Genomic DNA, 16976 nt, shown 5'->3' with positions numbered 1-16976 from the left:
CCTTGGAAACAGCGAATACAAATAATTAATAAATTTGATTTAGCTGGCTGATTTATCCAATCCGCAGAGGTAACAGTTGCGGTGGTAGTATTTTTAATTATTTGTGTTCGTTCCTCGACGTATCTCCGATGCACATCTTGCTACCTACCCGACACGGTGGCTCTCTTAGTTCGGACGGCCCTGAGCGCGCGGCAGGCAAGCGCCGTGATTCGTCAGTGTTTTTCGTTAATAATTCAAAAACGAAGCTCCATCCGACATTTTTGCAAAGGAAATTGTTGTTCAGAATCGTCTCAGCTACCCCACATTTCCGGCTCTTACACTATTTACGGGACACCCTGTATACATGAAATTTCAGGGAAGCATTTCTACCCTTACATTAGATTTTCGGTAAAGAATTTTTTTCTTGAAAGTGCGTAGGATTTCGGGGTATGTCTATTCAACAAAAATACTTGTAATTGACCCCTGTAACTACATATAATTTTTTTAGTATGATTTGACATTTTTTAATTTCATCTAAAAATTTCGGTATCTACTCGAATTTTTATCTTGAAAGTGGGTAGGATTTCAGGGGTAAGTGTATCCATCAAAAATGATTGTAATGGAGCCCCGCAACCAAAAACAATTTTTTCAGAATGATTTGAAATTTTTTAATTTAATTTTGTTAACTTTTTAACGAAGCCTCCATCAACAAATTAGTATTCGTGATTTCCGTCTTATTTTGGCATCTAGAATCTCCCATTAAAATTTTTCCCAGGTGTGGCCGAATACCCTGTATAGATGAAAAACCAAATGCATTCCACAATTCTGTCGAGTACTGTTATTCTGTTAAAAATGAACCAAGATGCCATATTTGTGGTGACGTGGCAATAATTAAATGCACATGGTGTAAGAAATCTTTATGTTTCAAACATTTTTTCGACGAGTATCACTATTATCGAAACTACATAGAGTAATTGCTATACGCACTGTATGTATTTATAATTTATAAATTGCTCCATCTTTGCCACGATGTCATAGGTGGATAATAAAAACAATTAATCTTTTCATTGCTGTTAAGAAACTTGTTACTGTTATTGTTACTTGTTACTCGTTACTGTATAATTTAGTGCAAGCCTACAGTGCTTCATTAAAATCAAAGTTACAACGGCTACTATCATAGTGGATGTACGCGCAAGATGTAAATCATAAAAATCTGCATAACTGTAAGAAGCAATATTAAAATGTTACATACCAATGGATTTGGAATAAAATGCTCGTTATTTTTTGTCATTGTGAAAATTTCATTAAAATGAAAAATTAAGTTAAGAAATTTTTTTTATTATAAACAAATTGTATTTTGTTAAATTTTTTAACACCATGTTATTGTACATACGAAACCATTAACCTCGCCTATTAACAATTTTTTCGTATGTCTTTCCGTTTTCGAGATAGCCGTTTCGAGCCAAAACTTCAAGGGGTCGTTTCACCCCTTAAACTCGAGTTACCGCAGCTAAAAAAAAATACGTGTCGATTATTTTTGGCTGCTTCATAAGTGTACGAAGTTTCATCAAAATCGAAGCTGGACCGTTCGCGAAGGATCCTTGTAAGTCAAAACTTAAAACAAACGAGTTTATCAGTTATTTCACACCACATTATTTTAAACTAAATTAATTCAATGCAATTTTTACGATATTGTCAAAAATGAACTGAATATGAAATAGTGGTTGGAATCTCAACATTATATGGAATTCATTTAGTGTAAATTATGAAAGTGGTCTAATTGTAAGTGAAAAATTTAAAGAAATTATATAAACATAACCTTAAAATGACACGTGGCCCTCTTTGGCGCGTTTCTGAACTACACAATAAGCCGAGAAATGACAATCAAACAATAACAGAAACGACAATATATTCTGGTCTACGTAATAATATATGGAATTCATTTAGTTCTATTTTGAAAGTGCATTAATTCAGTTGGGCTCACCCGAACTAATTATTGGCGGAGAAATAATTTATATATTTTACCACTATGTCAACAGACAGCGGTTCTGCTATGTTAATGACTTATTATGTAAATATGTTAATTATTATTCGGATATGATGTGATTTGTAGATATTATACGACCAGTAATACTTGGAAGAAACGGAAAAGAATAAGACAATTATCATCTTCAGATGAGTCATGCCAAGACTTCACCGCAAATTTAAAAACCCCAGAAATGGTGCAAGGTAAGAAAAGGAAGAGGACAAGAAATAAAAGTAGTTACGCACAAAATATCAGAAAAATTAGAGAGAAATAATGGTGAAGAATACACAACAAGAAAATCAAAACTTGTGAGTGCCAAAATTTTTGAAAATAAGGATTTCTTTTGCTCAAAAAAATGTTTAGATCGCCTAGAATATAATGAAAGAAAATCTATTTTTGATCATGTCTGGAAACTAAAAGATTTTCAAACCCAGAATCTATATCTATGTAGTACAGTTCTCATCAATTATTAATAAAACAAAGGCGGCCTAGAACTTTTGAAAGACCTATGAGAAAATGCAGTTACAAACATTTTCTGTCAAGAAATAATAATTCAGAAGTGTCGGTCTGCAGAAAATTTTTTTAGATACATTTAAAATTTCTGTAGGGCGGTTAACTCGCGCTCTGAATATTGAAACACCTGGAACTGATCGTCGTGGGAAGATACCTGGATCTTCGTGAAAAACAGACGAAATTAAGATAAAGGCTGTAGGAGAACATATTTTAAGTTTCCCAACATAATATGAGAGCCACTACACCAGAGCTCATCACACTCCCGGTTGGAAATATTTGAGTCCTCATTTAGATATTCGTAAAATGTATAGCCTATATTTAGAGAAAATATGTGACGAAAATAACCAATCATTTGTTAAAGGGTGGATCTACAGGAAAGCATTTAATACTGAATTAAATTTAAATTTCCATGCTGCTCGAAAAAACACGTACTAAAAATGCGATTTACTAAAGGGAAAGCATACAGTAATGAGGAAGAGCAGTTACATCTTAGACAAAGTCATGATATACATTTGCAAAATGCGGAACGAGCTAGGAACTGTCTTGCAGAAGACCAGAAAAAAGCAAAAGAAAATCCCAGGGAATATTGTGGATTCTCATTTGATTTGCAAAAAGCACTTCCGTATCAAAACTTTTGGTTTCGTTAGCTTATTATAAGTGAAATATGTACGTATACAACTTGGGTTTCCACAATTTCCATAATGGCAATGTCAAGATGTATGTATGGGATGAAACTACAGCTTCAAGAGATGCACACGAAGTAGCATCATCCATTTTAATGCATATGCAGGATATAACTACTCAAAAACACGTAATAGCTTACAGTGATGCCTGTTCAGGCCAAAACCGTAACATCAAAGTAGCATTGACATGGATGGAAATTGCTCAGTCATCAAATAATAAAATTGAAACGATAGACCACCAATTTTTGATATCTGGTCAATTCTTGCTACCGAATGACCGTGATTTTGGGTTGATAGAAATGAAAATAAAAAAAAGCATATTATTGTACTTATACAACCCTGAGCATTATTATGAATTGATAGAAAAGTGTAGAAGAAGAAATACATTTTCGGTAAAACGAGTGTTGCAGCCAGATTTTATTTCAACGAAACCACTAGAAGAGTCAACGACAAGAAGAGTAAAAAATACCGCGGGCGAATCTGTGTCTTGGCTGCAATGGATGAGATTCTTGAAAAATGAACCTTATAAGATATTCTACAAAACTTCTTTAGATGATTCTAAATACCACATATTGAATCTTTCGCCTAAAAGAGGAAGACTAAAAATATACGGAAATATTAAATTATATCTATTCTACATAACCACTAAAGCAGTAACAGAAGAAAAACATAAAGATGTTATGTGTTTACTACCATACATCCCTCCAGTTTTTCAGGAACATTTTAAGAATCTTAAAAATTCATAATGATAAAAGCCTAAAATGATAAAAATAGATTACTTTTTAAAAATAATTAATGAATGTCCATGAATTATTTCATTAAAATTATTGTTTCTAAGAAAACTTGTAGTTTTTTATTGGTTCAAGTAATTTATAGGACATTCAGTTAATTTTGAAAATGGTCTAAGTCAACTCCAATTTTAAAAACAACATTTTTGTATGAAATTCACACAAAACTTCATGTTCATAATAAGTTTCCATTAATCAAGACTGAAGGATGTTCGCGACCTCTATATGGAAAGTTTCTTTGGATATATGAACGGTATTGCACCATCAAGATTCAATGACAATCAGCAGTTCGGTTTTCCACAATCTCTTTTATTACGCATGTATTATAATTCAAGTATAACTATGGTCCAATAAAATACTTTTATTTAACAAAGACTAATAAAATTCTAAATTAAAATGTTGCATAAAATAAAAGTATTTTTTAATTTATTCAAATGTAATTCATTAAATATCTTGAAACAAGAAATATATGACTTAGACCACTTTCATGATTATGGGCACATATCGGAACGATAACGCGCATCCGGCCGCAGCGACTTCGCGCCTAGATGCAAGCTCAGCGCATTCCTGTGCGAGAGAGACAACACGAGCAGCCCCGAGTCCCACTCTGAACCGCTCACTCCGACTGCTGCAAACTCAGCAGCATTCACTGTCTCCGTCTAACGAGACCTCACGCGAAGTGCGCCTTGTTCCCCACGAAAGAAATGGAAACAACAACCAATTAAGAATAACTGTTTCCAACGCGGAACTCCACGCGGAGTCAAAAACAAAAACTCGATTGGATCCCCAGCTACAAAATTTCGACCAATCGTCGGATGGCCAGCCTCCGGAGTATCAGAGCTGATGTTAAGGGGTTGAGCAAATTAATTTTATATTTAGAATATATTATATTTTACCAGTTCACCGTTCATCACCCATTGTGTTGTGGGTAGAGCCTATGAATATGACAGGACTCAAGACGCTAAAAAGCATCTGCAGGGTGAATACGCTCGACGAAATATCTTACGTAAACTACAAAGAAGAGATTAAAGATCTCTTAACATTAAAACGAAATGTGTCGCTAACACGATACACATGTAAAATAAACGTACGGGTGTGCATAAGTATAATGTTTCGTGTCGTATTACAAGTGGGGATAATCGACCCCAAGCATAATTACCTGGATACATATGGGATACATATTATGCCAGACATTTTTGTATTACAGAATCACAGACGAAACATTAGATGATGAAACCGCAGAGAAGAGAACAAGATCGCCGATTTCTCCACTAAATAAAATTTCAACAGTTTACAACATGGTAACGCAAAGAAACAGATATCATGTATACGTTTTCTGCTAGTACAGTGAACGTCTGTAATCTACATTTATTTTTTTCCAATCTGTCGTGTAATAAATCTTCTAAAAGAAAAATAATGGTTGTAAATCTTGACGACACATATGTTTTGACGCGGATAAGATAGGGTGAATCGGGATCTGTTTTAGCAAAGGAAATTTCTGCAATTTCTGCTAATATTTCATTGAATAAACCCCCATTTTCCTGTTAGGTACATTTATTAAATACGTAATGACTCAAGTATCCAATCAAGTTACCCTTTTTGAAAGTATCAAATATTGCTAGTATTATATATTATAAAAAAGATTAAAGATTAAAGAATTTGTGGCAAATCTCCAAGTGATTAGTAATGGGTTCTTCAAAATTGACGCTGTGATTAATTATCAAATGGCCTCTGTGATATTGTGTTATCAAAATGAGTGAAATTGTAGTTCCAGAAATATGGAGCCTAATTAAACTGCATGAATTTAACAAAAATAAAGAACTGTTATTTAAATTTATGCAAGACAAAACCTTAATTAACAAAAATCTCAATTATCCTCAATGTGGAAATCCCATGAAACTGGTAGATGAAAATTGGCGATATAGGAGAACTGTTCCAACATCTGCCAATGTTTCCAAAAGGAAAAGAACTTGTAATATAAAAATACCAATAAAACATGGAACATGATTTTCAAAAACGAAACTCAGTTAGGAAAAAGTACTAAAATTAACTTACATGTTAGTATGTAATTTTGAGCAATACCATATTATAAGAGAATTGGAACTAAATAAAAATACAGTTTCCCAATGGAGTTATTTTGTGAAACAAGTAATGGTCCATTGGTTACAAATTTCTTGTGAAGTAATTGGAGGATCAGAAAAAACTGACGAAATCGATGAATCGAACTTCGGTCGCAGAAAGTACCACAGAGACCACCGTTTGGAAGGGCAATGGGTGTTTGGAGGTACTGAAAGGGAAAGGGGAAAAATATTGCTGTTCCCTGTTGAAAGCAGGGACAAAGAGTCCCTTCTTTCTATAATTAAGTAATGAGTTCGGCCAGGAACCACAATTGTATCTGCCATTTCGAAGGCATATAATATATTAGAAAATGAAGGGCACAAACACCTTAAACTGAATCATAGTTTACATTTCAAAGATCCCGATACAGATGCCCATACAAATGCCATTGAAAGCACCTGGAGGCATGCAAAGCACTTTTTACCCGAATGTTGTCGATTAGTATTTCTAATTTTATACATTCTTTAATATTTCATTGTAACATATAATATTATAAGTATTTTCTATTGTCAGCAAAAAAGATAACATCATTGGCTATTTGAGCCATTATGTATTTTATAAACACTCCAAAGAAGGAAATGGTGACTTGTTCAATCAATTATTGACACTAATGGTACAAATTTGTACCAAAATGTACCATAGTTAGATGACGTTAATTAAATTTACTAATAAAAAAAGTTAAACCAAGGCATTGACTGGTAATTTATTATACTGTCTACCTGCGAACACTGTCGAAGTAGGTCTGTGTGGGTGGGTCGGTGGGGGGAGGGGATATTTTATACTGTTGTTGTACATACTGTCTACCTGACCTACTCCTGCATAGTATGTGCATAAAAAAATGACTTCTATGCATACATGTTTAACAAATTAGCATTTGATTACCTGGTATTTATAATTTACATCATGAATACAGTAACGACAGTCATTTGTTGAATTGTTGAATTGTTGAATTTCCGCAAATAATGAAATACATATTAATAATGTACTGAATTAGACGAATCGAATGACGTATAACTCACCCCGATCGGTGAACCATCCGTTTGCTAGAAATGTTCCGATGTCGTTTCTCTTTTTACAGGTAAGGCTTGTAAATATTTGTAAATAGAAACATGAATAACAAAACCAAGAAAATCTCTTTTTACAGGAGAAACTCAGTTCTGTGATTATTCCTAACCTAACCTACTCGTTAGGAATAAGAAATTAAGGAATTTCGAATTAAGGAATTAATAGGATAAGTTCGACTCTTGTGAAATCGTACCAAAACCAAAAGATACAAATATAGCATCCGCGTATCAACAGACCCTTAATAATCAAACTGTGATTAGAAACCACAATAAATGATTTCACCATAAAATACCCCATGTTGTTAACACATTGCATGCGGGAAACGTACTTTTAAGTTTTTCGCAGTCTATCTCTGCAACGCGGGTCACGTAAAAGTACGTATTTAGTAGATTTGTGCTAGAGAGCGGGTATCGTATAAATACGATGGGCACTGTATGTATGGTATTTGTGTTACTAGGCAACGGTTTGCATTGTTTCTCCCCAGAAATTTTGCTTGTCGAGTTAGCCTCAGCCTTCTATCGAATTATGAACTCCAGAACGTACAAGCCGTGGTTTGTAAATTTGAAGTTTGTTTTTTTTTATTATTGATTACAACATTGATAAAATGAGCCATTGTGACGAAGATAGTGATCGCGAAATATGTGTTGACGGATTATCGGACTTTTCATATGATAGTATTAGGTCTACCGGAAAGTTCTGTCCGTTCCGGTTACACCCAATTTCAACAAGTATGCGCATATTCATGTGACGCATACTTGGCTCTCTTTTTTTATCGCTGACAATGTATACACATTGACGTCGCAGATGAACTAAAACCAAGATGATTCCTGCTAGTATTAAGTGAGACGCGACCGTGTACCCATGGCTCCTGATAAAGGTCATTTTCGCCACTGTATTTTGTACGAATTCCAACAAGGAAGAAATGCTACAGAAGCGTGTAGAAATTTATTGAAAGTATTTGGTGAAGGTACAGTTTCTAATAGAACATGTAGAAGATGATTTGGAAAATTTCAAGTAGGTGATTTTGAACTTTCTGATAAGCTACGCTCTGGGCGACCGTCAAAATTCTTTTTTGACAACATCGGAGATTGCGGAAAGGCTTGATTCAGCTCAACAAACCATTTCGCACCATATTCGGAAACTAGGATTTGTGTGGAAATATTCGAGACGTGTGCTACATAAGTTAAGTGAGAAGAATTTGAATGATCGAATCATCATACGCACATCTTTGCTTGCACGGAACAAAATCGAACCCTTCTTGGAGCGGATCATAACTGGGCATGAAAAGTGGATTACGTATGAAAACATTCTAAGGAAAAGGGCATATTGTGAACCCGGAAAATCTGCCCCGTCCACCTCTAAACCGAAGTTGAGCCTGAATAAGAGAATGTTGTGTATATGGTCAGACATTCGAGGACCAATACATTTTGAGCTGTTGAAACCAATCGAAAAGCTAAATTCGGAGAGGTACTGTCAACAATTGGATAAATTAAAAACAGCACTCCAAGAAATGAGGCCGGCGATGTTCAATAGGAAGGACATCATACTGCTTCATGATAATACCAGACCATATGCTGCTTTGGGGACTCGTCAGAAAGTCGCAAAACTAGGCTGGGAAATTCTGTCACATCCACCATACTCCCCGGATCTAGCATCCTACAATTATCACTTGTTTCTGTTCTTACAAAATTTTTTGCACGGCAAAAAATTCAAGACCGAAGAAGATACCAGACAAGCACTGGTTCCATTTTTGGCCTCTAGAGATAAGGCATTTTTTAAAAGTGGGATATACAAATTGCCATCACGCTGGCAAGAAGTCATAAATAATGATGGCAATTATATTATTCAATAAAGATTATTCAAGGTATGAGAAATTTATTCTTTCGTTTTATTCTAAAAACGGACAGAACTTCCCGGTAGACCTAATAATTCTGAAAGTCAAGATAACGAAGAAAGTAACGATGATTACATTATTCCACGTTCTCGAGTGTTTATCCGAAGAACTATTTTTAGCAGTTCTGAAACAAGTTCTGATGAAGAAGCAAATGAATGGTCATCGATTGACAATCGTCCAGTCCTTGAAGAGTTTTTGGGTCACCCTGGGATAACTGATATATCTAATGTTCCTGAATCCACAGTTGATGCAGTAAAGTTATTTATAGGCAACGACTTTTTTGCATATACAGGGTGTTCGGCCACCCCTAGGATAAATTTTAATGGGAGATTCTAGAGGCCAAAATAGGACGAAAATCAAGAATACTAATTTGTTGATTGAAGCTTCGTTAAAAAGTTATTAACGGTTAAAGTTCCGCCCGTACTGAATCTTTCCCCGAAAATTGGCAGGATTTCGGGGGATGTCTATTCACCAAAAGTGATTGTAATTGACCCCCGCAACCGAAAATAATTTTTCCAAAAGAATTGGAAATTTTTTTTTTCCGCCGAAAAATTTCGGCACCTACCCTTGTTGATTTTTCTTAAAAATTCCTTTTTTATTTTTAATAATTTTGTTTGACGCCCTACAGAAAAGTTGTCTAATACTTTTTTGTAGGTACCCATAAGCTCTACTTCCGAAAAAAGTTTCATTGAAATATATTCACAATTGTAGGAGTTATGGCTGTTTGAAAATTGGACCATTTTTATGGGGTTTTTCTCATTTTGCGGGGTCAAGGACCAACTTCTCGAATATTTTTACGATTTGCACATATTCTCCATCAAAGTACGCGTAGTTTGCTTTTTTAAACATTAAAAACGTCCAATCCGTTCAGGAATTGTGGTGTTTTAAAGATACACATGAAAGGGCAACGAAATTAGATTTTGGCCTGAAATTAGATTTTCGGTAAGGAATTTTTTCCTCGAAAATGCGTAGGATTTCGGGGGTATGTGTAATGACCAAAAATGATTGTAATCGACTCTTGAAACCGAAAATAATTTTTCCAGAACGATTTTAAATTTTTGAATGTAATTGTGAATAACTTTTTAACGAAGCCTCTATCAACAAATTGGTATTCCTGATTTTCGTCTTATTTTGGCCTCTAGAATCCCCCATTACAATTTTTCCCAAGGGTGGCCGAACACCCTGTATAGTCACAGAATCAAACAGATATTATTATCAAAATATGAATCAGTTTAAAATATCTCGGAAAAGTACGAAATGGAAAGATATTACGATTCCGGAAATAAAGAAATTTTTGGGGCTCATTATTTTCATGGGACAAGTTCTTAAAGATACACGAGACAATTATTGGTCAACCGATCCCTGTACAGTCAAATCAAATGATCCTGATCTCGACAAATATGAAAGGCTTGACATTTCAATAACAATGAAGACACCACAGGCGAATCTGATCGATTATTCAAAGTCAGGCCTGTACTAAATTACTTTCTTGAAAATTTTAATAACATTTGCAAACCAAAGTAACAAGTATCGTTAGATGAGGGCATAATACCTTGGAGGGGACGATTGTATTTTAGAGTTTACAATGATGGAAAACTTATAAAGTGCGGCATACTCATTCGAATATTATCTGAAAGTGACACGGGTTATATTTGCAATTTTCAAGTTTATGCAGCTCAAGGATTACGGTTGATCGAAACGATACACACAGTAGTTTCGCCATATACTAATGTCTGGCACCATTTGTATATGGATAATTACTATAACAGTTCCAGAACACGGAAGCCCTTTTATAAAAAAAAATACGAATTTGCGGAACCATTAGGAAGAATACAGATTTACCAGAGTGTCTGAAAAAAACTAATTTAAAAAAAGGGAAAAGAATCTTTCGCAGAAAAATGATATATTGATGTAAGTTTGGCAATCGAAGAAGTGAGTCTCATCTTTTCAATGCTTTAATCGACTATAATAAGCACATGAATGGAGTAGATCGAGTCGATCAGTATTTGTCCTGCTATAGCATTTTGCGTAAAACGGTAAAGTGGACAAAGCGCTTAGCTAGATATATGATGAATTGTGCACATTTCAATGCATATGCAGTGTATAACTCAACAAAGTTGCAAAAAGTAAAATATAAGAAATTTTTGCACAATATCGTATTGTATTGGGTTACTGATGAACCACTTGAAACCGGCACTCAAGAAGCAGAGCCATCCACATCTGCTGTGCAAAGGATATCAAAACGCGACCCTCCTGGAAGACTATCCATGAATATGCACAAACATGTATTAGAGAAAATTGTTGGTGCCGGGAAGAAAAAAAATCCACAGAGATAATGTCGCGTGTGCTCAGCCAAAAAAATACGCAGTGAAACATGTTTCATAATAACAATAGTAACTTCTGCAATGTTCCGCTTCATAGAGGAAAATGCTTTGAACGATACCATACTGTAAAGAAATATTAAGGTCGTATCATTGCTATTTGTACTTGCTGTTGTGAAAAAATATTTTTGAATACGTAGTAAAACACTAAAAATTGTCCATTTTCGTGATTTCATTACAGTGTCGTTTTTTTGTAGCACCATAGAGCAAATATTTAAGTGTAAAATAAGAAAGTTTCGTTGAGAAAAACGAAGTAGTTTCCGATTTATTGTGATTTTACTGAATGGCCAAGATTCAGCGAGATTCACGAAAAAACGCCCGCTGCACGCGTAAGACCGTGGCGAAATATACTCGCATGCAATGTGTTAAGAATTTTAAAAACTCATAATAATAAAAGCCTAAAATGATAAAAATCCATTACCTTTAAAAATAATTAATAAATATTTATGAATTATTTCATTAAAATTATTGTCTCTAATAAAACTCGTAGTTTTTATTATTACTTTAATTCATTTATAGGGCATTCTGTTAATTTTGAAGATGGTCTAAGTCAATTCAAACTTTAAAAACAACATTTTCGTACTGTTATAATTCGAATCAAATTCACACAAAATTTCATATGCATAATAAGTTTCCATTAATCAAGACTAATAAAATTCTAAATTAAAATGTTGCATAAAATAAAAATATTTTTTAACTTATTTAAATGCAATTCATTAAATATCTCAAAACAAGCAATATATGACTTGGACCACTTTCATAATTATGGGCACATATAGTATATGTATATGTTTGCACACAACCATTACTGTTTGTATTTATCATATGTATTAATGTTTGGTATAATAAATTAATTGTTAGTTTTATTAATTGATGTTTCAGATTCAAACATAAAAGGTAGAAGGTGTTTGAAAAAAGATGCAATCCTTTCGTGCAACTTGGCAAGAGCAACACATGGCACAATAAAAAAAAAAGGAAGTAATGAAAGAAGAAATCGTCCCCTTAAAAGAGAAAAGAAGACAATTAAAGCATATTGTGTCTCAAATGATGTTCATGTTGATTTATCTGTTCCATCTATTTATAATAGAAGGCAGAATGAAAATATGGGAACAGTTGAAAGTATTATAAAACTTGTAGATGTTGGTGTGCAAGTAAAAAGTGAAGAGTTAATAACCGATTTTATAGACACTATTTCATCAGAAGAAAATTGAATTACATTAACTGAGATAAATTTTGAACTTTTAAATACTATAATAGAAGTAATAAAATTAGCATATCCACAACATAAATTTAAAAAAACAAATATTAGAAGCAAAATTATAATGACATTAATGAAATTAAAACACAATATTTCATATTCAATTCTAAAAGTATTATTTACGTGATATTCAATTGCCAGTTCTAGACAAATTATTTTAAACACCATTGACATTTTATACGACTGCTTAGAAGAAGCAATTTATTTTCCTAATAAGGATGAAATTTCTAAGAATATTCCAATTTGTTTCAATAATTTCAAAGTTGTGAGGGTTGTATTAGACTGCACAGAAATATTTATACAAAAACCTAAAAATTTATGTTGCCAAATATCAACTTATTCACAGTGTAAACATAGATATAGTATTGAGTACATGACCGGAGTGACTCCTGGTGGCCTTATATGTTTTATAAGTAACATGTATGGTGGTAGAACTTCCGATAATGTAATTTTTTAACAAAGTAACATTATTAATTATTTAGAAAAAAATGACGCTATCATGGTTGATACGGGATTTACAGTTGATAAATTGTGTAAAGACAATGACATAAAATTGATTTGTCCTCCTTTCTTGGGAAAAAAAACAAAGATCGAGTGCACATTGAACAATCTAATCAAAGGCCCAAAACATTTAAAGTTTTAAGTTACCGAATGCCTTCAGGCTTAGTTGAGAAGGATAAACAAATATTTATCATTATATGTGGATTCGTAAATTTGAGCTCACCAATTTTAAACCATGATAAATTTAATGAATAAATACACATGATAATAAAAAAAACTTAGCGTTCTTCATTGATGTGTTGAATTTGTGAATTCCAATACACTATTTAGCGACAAAAACATTACTGCACTTTTTAGAAACACCTTTCTTTGGAAGAATATACAACCCTCGTATGACAGCTGTACTATCCAGCCCTATACTGACCCAATTACGGAGCTTTGTGAACTACGGTCGCGCCCTTACAGTATTCACCAATAGAAACAATAAACAATCCGTGATTTAACGCTTACACACACACTGCCACAGCCACGTACAGAATGAATTGCAGTAGCAGCGATCTTTTTGAGGGAAAATCTAGGAAGCTACGGCCGAGCGGCGGTTATACGTATGGGAAAAAGTTGTTGATTTCTGCAACATATTCAAAAAATCATCGAAATCGGCGAGAACCGCCCCTCCTTTTCTAAATAATTACCAAAAAATGATTTACGCAAAAAAACTACTTATCTTTGTCAAAATTGTGACGTTGCATTATCTGTTATACCATGGCTTGAATTACATCAAGTACAAGAAAAATAAGCGAAACTGTTCTTAAAAACAACATGTGTCATTTTTTATTTGCTAAGATGTTCTGTAAATTGAATTTTCTTCAAACCAGAACTCCTATCTTAGTAAATAATACACGCGAGATATCTCGTCCGTGGCATCGTGCGACAGATACCGTGTCGCGGGATGTCTCGTCCTTGGTCGTGAAGCAGTTAAATGATAAAAACTGTTACGTTGGGACTCTATCGGCATTGATAAAGGAAAATATCCCTAGACTTACTTGGTTTATTCTGCTTCCGGGGGCAGCGCGGCGGCCTGGCAAAAGACCTTCAGGTGGCATTGCCGGCGTGGATCTGTAACGCCCAGGGTGGGGCTGAATGTCTGTAACCTCACGTCGACAACTTGTTGATCCTGCTCTTGTGCCCACACGATAAAGCTGTTGCCTAGGGAGGACAGCGTCAAGAATGCAGAGTGCTGTGTCACCCCAATGAGAAGCAGTACACCACGACAGTGGGTTAACAACTTTAACTTTTGAAACAGATACAGTAATTAGCACGCACAACGCGATCTTTGTTCGGTGCGGTGGTACGCCACAATGCAACACACGCGGCGAACAAACTCGCACTGGAAACGCGCCACGATGTTGCACACGCGGCGAACAAACTCGGAATGACATCACACCACGACGCTACGCGCGCGACGAACAAACTCGGAATGGCAGCACGCCACGATGTTGCGGATGCCACGATGCTACGCACACGACGAACCAGAGATGTGAGAAGTGCACCGAAAGCACTTTCTCACCTATGCCAGATCACACGTACGTGAGCTCGTGGAGTTTCGGAAAGTCGACGAAAGCAAAATGACGCATGCCCTCTTTCTCGATTCTCCGAAGCTGCCCGAAGTAATTTCAAACCGCCTCGTGGGAGTCGAGAGAGAAAGGCTCACATTTGTCTTCTCGCTCTTGAACAACTAAAATCCGATCTCCTGTCAACGGCATACGATTTGGAATCTCGAGTCGAGATTCTCGACTGCCCAGGCTTTTTTACTTTCTGACCAATGTAGACACACATAAGCAAAGTACCTATAATGAAAAACGAATTTTGTCAAATTGTTTTACGAAAATACACGTTTTAAAACCTTCTGATCATATTTTAATTATTGAAAAAAAAGAAATTTTTTGTATTATTCCTATGTATAAACGTACATATGTATATTATTAATACGATTCAGTATAAATAGCTGAATGAATTTAAATGAAACTTTACAATGTTTCATACAAATCTAAGGAAGAATTAAATTTTATGTAAAAAAAATCAAATAAACTTTTTCTCTGTCTTCTCTAGGAAAGAAATAATTAAATGAAATCTTATATAGGGTGTTCGGCCACCCTTGGGAAAAATTTTAATCGGGAATTCTAGAGGCCAAAATAAGATGAAAATTAAGAATACCAATTTGTTGATGGAAACTTTGTTAAAAAGTTATTAACAATTAAATTCAAAAATTTAAAATCGTTCTGGAAAAATTATTTTCGGTTGCAAGAGTCGATTACAATCATTTTTGGTCATTACACATACCCCCGAAATCCTACGCATTTTCGAGAACAAAATTCCTTACCGAAAATCTAATTTCAGGCCAAAATTTAATTTCGTTCCCCGAAATTTCATGTGTATCCTTAAAACACCATAATTCGTGAACGGATTGGACAATTTTAATGTTTGACCCCGTAAAATGAGAAAAACCACATAAAAATGGTCCAATTTTCAAACAGCCAATACTCCTACAATAGTGAATATATGTAAATGAAACTTTTTTCTAAAGTAGAACTTTTGGGTACCTACAAAAAAGTATTAGACAACTTTAAGAAAAATCGACAACGTGTGGATGCCTCAATTTTTCCACGAAAAAAAAAATTTTCAAATCGTTCTGGAAAAATTATTTTCGGTTACGAGGGTCAATTACAATAATTTTTGGTAAATAGACCTACCCTCGAAATCCTACCCACTTTCTAGAAAAAAATTCAGTACGGGCGGAACTTTAAACGTTAATAAATTTTTAACGAAATCTCTATCAACAAATTGGTATTCTTGATTATTGTCAAATTTTGGCCTCTAAAATCTCCCATTAAAATTTTTCCCGGGGGTGGCCGAACACCCTGTATAAAGACAGGATCCCGATCGCCTTGTGCCAGTCTGAACAGAACAAGACAGTCAGAACGAAGTCCATCAGTCAAAATTGAACCAGTTATTTTAAAATCTGTTAAGATAACGCGCCACGACGGCCGCGAACCCGTAAGATGAGCTAGGGAGTTACGAACCCGAGTTATATACTCAGGTAAAAAGGGATATAACTGGATAAAACAGTTTTATGACATTACTTGCTAACTCATGTTATTGTTCTAAAATGAAACGATATGTTTTGTACCTTTAAAAATATTCGACTACGTCCTTTTAAAATTTAAAATTCAACCCATACTTTGTATTGAACTGGTAAACGGGATCACTTTTCCTTTCTTTCTAAACGGTTTGATGGTGGGGATCTCGTGACTCCTGGCAAAAGAGTTCAGTTGTCGATTGCCCACAAACAAATAAAGTTATCCTTTTAAATTTGATTTTATCGGACCAGTGTGTTTGTGTACAGTGACAATATTTCGTGCCGTTGGGTAGGTTTTTAATAGTTGATTTTTTATTAGTGCAACTAAATTGCATAACAAAAATGGCAGCATTTCAGGAAACCGACAAAAAGTTAAAATATAGATTTCGATTTGTTTGGATGAATGATCCAAATTTAAAGTCATGGCTACGCGAAGTTCCAGAGGACAATAGCGTTTTTTATTGTTCCGTTTGTAAAAGAACGTTTAAGTGTCGATCCTCAAATGTCAAGGGGCATTTAGAATCTGCGAGGCATAAATTTTTATTAAGTAAATTAAATCTTGATACAACGGAACGTCCGACGGAGATTGTCACGTCTCAATGTTCTAACATTGAAAAATTTAAACCATGGTTAC

At 34.6% G+C, this 16976-nt stretch overlaps 1 pseudogene; it reads left to right on the top strand.

Annotated features, from left to right (window-relative positions):
- Window positions 1-2008: 2008 nt before the first annotated feature.
- On the top strand, window positions 2009-9024 carry LOC143349098 (histone-lysine N-methyltransferase SETMAR pseudogene; annotated as a pseudogene).
- The last annotated feature ends 7952 nt before the right edge of the window (window positions 9025-16976 follow it).

Source organism: Colletes latitarsis, chromosome 12, assembly GCF_051014445.1.
Source record: "Colletes latitarsis isolate SP2378_abdomen chromosome 12, iyColLati1, whole genome shotgun sequence".
In the NCBI taxonomy this organism is placed as follows: domain Eukaryota; kingdom Metazoa; phylum Arthropoda; class Insecta; order Hymenoptera; family Colletidae; genus Colletes; species Colletes latitarsis.
The sequence above is the reverse complement of the archived record's forward strand: the minus strand, read 5'-3'. Positions and strand labels throughout refer to the sequence as shown.